We start from the raw sequence: 7,298 nt of genomic DNA, 5'->3' as shown, positions 1-7,298 counted from the left end.
CAGCACATCAGTGGTTTGCTTCCTGAAGCAATCAAGAAGAAGGGAGTCCAAGATTGTGAAGATTCTGGAGAAGTCGAGACAACAGTGGAGAGACTAGCTTGAAATCTGTAGCTGCTTTTACCATGGGTAAATTTGCCAATTTTGGATTCTAAAATCTGAGAATTGCCTGGACAGAGGGCTACTGGGAAAGAAGGAGACCAGCAGAGTTTTTGGTGGTCTTGCAGTACTGGGGCTAGAAAACGAGAGATTTGAAGGGCTAGTGTTTGATTGAAAGAAATGAGTGAAGCACTAGCGTTGGCACAAGAAAGTTTCCCCCACGATAAGTACTGAATTCTGAAGCTGCATGAGATGGAAAAATAAGAAACTAAGAACATAGCACCAGAAAAGGTCTGCGTTTCTGATTCAGGACAATAATAATAATAAAGTTAAGAACTAGCCAGGAGAAGCTCCAGTGTACATAGGTTTCCATGCGGAAGCCTTAGAGAGCCACACTCTAGGGAGGTAAATAGAGTCTTTACCTGTGTGAATAAAGCTTAGTTCCTGGTTGTATTTGTTATCAATCTTCATTCTATCTACCCAGAAAGGAAAGATGAAACTTCTCTGGAGAAGATTATGTGATCTGGAACCTCTATGATTTTTAATGTATAATGTCTAGAATTCACTTTTTAAAATTACTTAACATGCCAAGAAAAAGATCATAAAATTCAGAACAGGTAGATAAAAAAGATCCCTATATGATTTGGTGATGGGATTTAGCAGACAGGGACTTTGAAATAATTATGATTAATATGGTCAACGAAATAGAAGAAAAGGACAAAAATATACTAAGATACTAAAAAAGGGCAAGAATTGAAATTAGAAACTCAGCATATGGATTTAACAACAGATTATATATGTGAGATTAAAAGCATAAGGAAACCCAAAGTGAGGCCAATTCAATACTGAAGAACAGAGCTAAAAAAAAAAAGTGTAAGATACAAAAGAGTATGAAATAATACATGTGGAACACAGTGAAAATGTCCAAGAAACATGTAATTAAAGTCTCAGAAGGAATAGGAAGAGAGAATGAAACTAAAACAATATTTGAAGAGATAAACATGACTATTCCAGAAGATGAAAGACATCAAACACAAATCTAATGATTTAAGGCTCTGAAAGCCTTAAAAGGAAAAATACAAAAAAGGATAAATATTCCTGGCACACTAGAATAAAACCGCTTAAAAAACACATAGACAAAAAAAAAATTTTTAAAGCAGCCGGAGAGAAACTTTACTTTCAAAGCATCAGAACTGATTAGTTGATGACTTCTCAACAGTGATAATGGAAAACAAAAATCAATAGTATGACAGAGCTAAGAGTGCTGAAAGATCGTAACTGCTGATCAAAAACTGTAATGCCCAAAGTCCTTCAAAAATTTAAAGTGATGTAAAGACGTTTCAGGAATACAAAAACTGACACTGAGATAATTTGTTGCCAATAGACAAGCAGTTAAAGAAATACATGAGTTCTTCAGACAGAAAGAAAATGATCTTAGACAAAAATATCAATGTTATAAAAAGCAAGAGAAAAAGTAAAATTTTTGATAAATATATTAATAATTGAATATTATCTGTATAAGATGATGATAATGATAATGCTGAGTATTTACAGAGTTTAAACTATATAAAGAATTAAAAGGCAAATAAGAATAAATTTAAAAGTGGGCAGGGATAAATTGAATCTAAATATTATTAGGTCTTAGCATTTTCTGAGAAGTATTAAAAGTAATAATCTATATTAGCTTATAATAAGTCAAAAATGTGAATTGCAATCTCTAGGGTAGTTGCTAAAGAAGAGTTAAAGAATGAATAACAAGATAACAGTTGAAACAAAATAATCAAATGATTAATAAAAAAGTGGACAAGAAAGGAGAAGAAAAAAACAAGTGGGTTAAATGGGAAAAAAAAAGAAAGAGGAAAGATTTAAACCCAACAATGTCAATAATTACAACAAATGTAAATGAATAAAATATTCCAAGTAAAAGACTAAGATTTTCAGACTAGAGGAAAACAAAGAAAAACAAAACAAACAAATAAACAAATCTATAGTCCTTTTATAAGAGACATATTTAAACATAAGGCACAGGTTAAATGTATAAGTATGAAAAAATAGTTGTTTCAGTTATACTAAGAGGCATTATAAGAGATAATGAAGAACTTTTCATAATGATAAAGGATTCAATCCACCAGGAAATATAAAAATTCTAAATTTGTATGCACTCAAAGACAAAGAGTCAAAATGTATACATCAGAAATTAATAGTACTAAAAGAATAAATTAACCAAATTATAATTACAGCAGTTTTTTTTTTTTTTTTTTTTGAGACGGTTTTACTGTGTTGCCCAGGCTGGAGTGCAGTGGTGTGATCTTGGCTCGCTGCAAGCTCTGCCTCCCGCATTCACGCCATTCTCCTGCCTCAGCCTCCCAAGTAGCTGGGACTACAGGTGCCTGTCACCACGCCTGGCTAATTTTTTGTATTTTTGGTAGAGACAGGGTTTCACCATGTCAGCCAGGATGGCCCCGTCTCGATCTCCTGACCTTGTGATCCACCCGCCGTGGCCTCCCAAAGTGCTGGGATTACAGGCGTGAGCCACCGCACCTGGCCAGTTACAGAGGAATTTTAACACACTTGTCTAAACAGTTGACAGAGCAAGGAAATCAAACTTAGGTAAGATTATAAAAATCTAAACAACACAATTAACAACTTGGTTTAAAGAAAATACCTAAAAAGGAGAATTTGTATTATTTTCAAATGTGCATGAAGTATTTACCAAATTCAACAATATTATGGGTCATTAAAAATGTCTCAACAGATTGGACATTGAAAGAAAAGAAGAAGAAAGAGATACTGAGATTGTTACAGCATTTCAAGCAAGTAACCTGAGTTTTACTCTAATCTGTCTGATTTGGATCACATGTTCACCTCTTAATTAGTTCACTTCTTAACAAGGCCAGGAGGGTAGATTGAACTGATTAATTTAGTTTGATCCTATGCTCCATCTCCTGAATCTGGGGGCAAAAATGGTCCCATATCTATATGGAACCCCTAAAGAGACATGAGTTGTTTGGAAGAGGGTGATGCGGAGGTTCCCAAACTTACTTTCTTTCCCAATGCCCTTAGTGCCTCAATGATTTCTTCACAGTGCCCATGAATCAAAAGAAACCTCAAACAGGTCCATTTTTTCTTCCTTTTATTAAGGAGTAACAGTCAATCAACTCAATAATAGTAGTTAATGCAGTGTCCAATGAAAGTCACAATGTTTCTCTTAAAAATTAAAAATATTCCACAGTCCTTCTCTGAAGTCTCTGTGGTGCCCCAGAACACTTCAGTGCACAATTTGGGAAGTGTAAGCGTAATGGCTGATGGGGAGGCAGCCACACATATCCAGACTTCCCAAGTCAACAATCATAAAAAAAAATCACACCAATTATTCAGGAAGAAAGGATATAAACTTTCATAAAGGAGAAGCTAAGAAAGTATAGTTGCAGACACCATTTGTCAATATTTCATTTTGAACATCCATAATCTCTAACAAAAAGACCATAGAATGTGGAAGAAGAATAGGGCTCAGGGAAGGGGCAGAAAAGAGATGATAAGCACTCAAACTTGCTTGCTACCCTCTGAGCCAAGAGCTTTGAAAGATGCTGAAAGTTCCTGTGCTTGCATTTGAAACTCCAAGTCCCTGGTTCTCTTCTATACTGGCTCATATGTGGATCAGAGCTCTGAATCAAGATAACTAAACCACTTTGTAGATTTGTGTTCTAGAACTAGATTAATGGCAAATAAGGATATTAAAATGGCAAAACTAGAGAGACAAAAATAAGTATACTTAATAGCTCCTATTTTAAAGGCTATGGTTTTTAATACTAAAATTTAAAACATACGTATAGCTAACTAGGGTAATCCTGATTTCAATGGGTCTTTCTGTCACTTGCTGTTTCCTAGTTTTCTACAAACCTGCCCCAAGTGTTTCTAGGAGTTCCCAAAGGCTGTCTTACAAGAGCTCACTAGCAAATCAGGTTATTTTTCACCAAGAAAGTCAGAGTAGAAGAAGAGAATTCACCATCATAAATGGTTTTAATCCCTTTTTGTTTTGTGTGTCCCTCCACCGGTTATCACCACATCCAGGAGGCACCGCTGTGTCCCCTGGGCATATCCAGGCCAGGCCTGCCAGGCACATAAGGCAACACCACATTATATGTGCACAGCTGGACACTACTGTCTCTTCACTCAGGTACCATTTCATCTACAGAACACAGTTGCATGGTTTTCCATGAGATGAGATACAGAATGCCTTTTTCCTATTGTGTACTACAGTATCATTGAAGGGAACCAAGTAAGTACCTTTTGTGTCCCAATATTTTATAGTGATGTTAGTGAAATGGTTTGAGTCAGTTGGGGTTCGATCAGGAGACAAAATCTGTTCCAGTTATTTGAACAAAGATAATTTAACATAAAGGATTGCTGCTATGGTTGGAATGTCTGTTTCCCCTCAAGAGTTATATATTAAAGCTAATCACCAATGTGATGGTATTAGGAGTGAGCCATTGGGAGATTATTCGGTCATTAGGGCAGAGCCCTTATGTATGGGATTAATGCTCTTTTATAAAAGAAGCCCCAGAGAGCTGCTGTGTCCCTTCTGCCATGTGAAACACAGTGAGAAGTTGCCATCTGTGAACCAGAAGGCAGGCAGGCCCTCCCCAGACAATGAATCTGCTGGTCCCTTGATCATGGACTTTTCAGCCTCCAGAACTGTGAAAAATAAATGTCTGTTGTTTCTAAGTTATCTAGTTTATGGTATTTTATTATAGCAGCCTTCCATCCTTCCAGGTTCCCTACAGCGGCTCCCCTCCCCATACTGGCAGAGCCTAGCAGGATGCCAGCTGGCAAAGCAGAACTGAGGTCTGCAGGGTCCCAGCCACAGCATCACAAAGCAGAGGCTAGAAGAGGGTTTGGTGCTTAACAACTGGCATATGGTTCATTTAGTTTATTTACTTGCAGGTCTAACACCTACAGAGGACTTAAGTTCACAGAGGCGTGAGGTGGAGAGTAACAAATCATCTGCTATATTTAATAGTTTCCTTTTCTCAATAACTGAGTTTTGGTTGCTGAGGCAACTTCCCTATATGACTCTCTCTTTCAGATTCTCTTCTCTTCCAATGAATTCTTTCCCAGGAGCTTCCTTGGCCATTCATGCAAATAGACTTCGGTTGGACCTACTCCAGCCTTTCCCCAAAGAGCCAGCATTCCAGTGCGATACACACTAGCTCAAATTAGGAACTTCTCTCACACTAGCATGCTGGAGAGTGCTGGTTCACGGGTGGTACAAGAGGTATCCGTAATAAATTAGTTTGTATTCCTTCTCACCAATGATACAGTTCCAGCTTGAGATTTTATAAAATGAGATAACCTCATTGGAGCATTCAGTCAGAGGTTTAGGTTGGTGCAAAAGTAATTGCGGTTTTTGCCATTGAAAGTAGTGGCATTAATGGAGTGAAATGGACTTGAGATTAAGAAGATAGTATTTGTAGGCTTTGGGGACCATTTTGAGAGAGGCATAAGGAAGATAAATCAAAGTCGACATGCAGGTTTCTGGCTTGAAAAAATAGGATACATTTTGGTGTCATTCACAAAGAAAGGGGATCCTGAGGCTGAAATATATCTCAGATGTAGATGCACTGACTGTAGCTTTTTGGGGAACATCTTCGTAGATATGTCAAGTAACCAACTGAATATACAGATGTGAAGCTCAGGAGAGAAATCCAACTGAATAATCAGCATTTAGATGAAATAAACTATGTAAATCTATAAGATCACCCAGAAGGAAAGTTGGGTGGCATGTAAGGAGAAGCTGGCCATAGACAGAACCCTGAAAAACAGAAAAATTTAATATACCAAAAGTAAAAACAAAAAAAGACCTCAAACTGAGCATTTTGACCTAATCAACCAGAGAATTCACAGGAAAAATATGAAGTTATGGTGTCTCATTTTGCAAGAGGAATAAGCAGATCATGGATGTCAAAGGTTGTGATTTCTTTTTAGGATCTGCTGTGGTAACGGTGTGCTAAATGTGGTCCAGTGCCAGCGACACCAGCATCATCTGTAACTTGTTAGACATGCAAATTCTTGGGCTTCACACCACACCCACTGAGTCAGAAATTCTGGGGGGTGGAGCCCTGCAATCTGAATTTCAAATCTTCGAGGTGATTCTGAGATGCACACTTAAGTTTGAGAACCATTGCTCTATGGCATGGTTTTCACATGTAAGACGCTGGGTGGGGGCAGGGGGTGAATATTCAAGCCTAACCCTAAAAATTCTGACTCAGTTGGCCTGGAGAAGGGCCCAAGCACTGGTATTAAAAATAAAACAAAACCTCCAAATGTGCAGGCAAAATTAAGAACTACCATTTGATGGTGACATTTCCTGTGTATTATCATTGAAATAAGAAAACTTACATTTTTAAAAAATTAGGAAAAGTTTAGAGATACTGTGTGTTATGGTCTGAATGTGTCCCTCCAAAATTCATGTTGAAACCTATCCCCACTGTGGTGGTATTAACAGGTGGAGCCTTTTGGGAAGTGATTAAGTCATGAGGGCTCTGTCTTCATGAATGGAACTAATGCCCTGATAAAAGAAGTTGAAGGGGGCTTCCCGGCCCTTCTGCCATGTGAGGACACAGCAAGAGACACCACCTACAAAGCAGAGAATGAGCCCTCACCAGATACCAGATCTGCTGGTGACTTGATCTTGGACTTCCCAGCCTCTAGAACTGCTGGGAAGTAAATTTCTATTATTCTTAAATTATGCAGTATTTTGTTACAATGGGCCAAATGAATTAAGACACTACCTAAGTTTTGTGAGATTATTTGTTCTCCCTCACCACACTCCAACATGTGAAGAGCTTGGAAGTTGTCACCTAGCTTCCTTATAAGAAAAAAGCTAAATAAACTGAAAATCAACATCTCTTCTTAGATCCATCAGAAAATTGAAGTCACAGGGCAAACCGCTGCCTCCGAAAATGGAAAGGCAGATAAATACAAAGAATCACAGCTTATCAGAAGCAGAAGTTACTGAAATAAGTAACTAGCAGGAACACTTTAATAGTAATTGATAAATTTCCAGAGGCTAAGGGTGAACTAGCTTGACAGTTTAAAACTCCTGGGGCCCCAGTGTTAACTGGGGATTCCCCACACTTTCCTGAATTTAATTCCAGAAGCTTCATTAGGTTCTCACTGTGAAGATCAGAGAAAAATTCCTT

The sequence above is a fragment of the Mandrillus leucophaeus genome, unplaced genomic scaffold (genome assembly GCF_000951045.1).
Source record: "Mandrillus leucophaeus isolate KB7577 unplaced genomic scaffold, Mleu.le_1.0 Scaffold178, whole genome shotgun sequence".
Taxonomy (NCBI): domain Eukaryota; kingdom Metazoa; phylum Chordata; class Mammalia; order Primates; family Cercopithecidae; genus Mandrillus; species Mandrillus leucophaeus.
Note: the sequence above shows the minus strand (reverse complement) of the source record.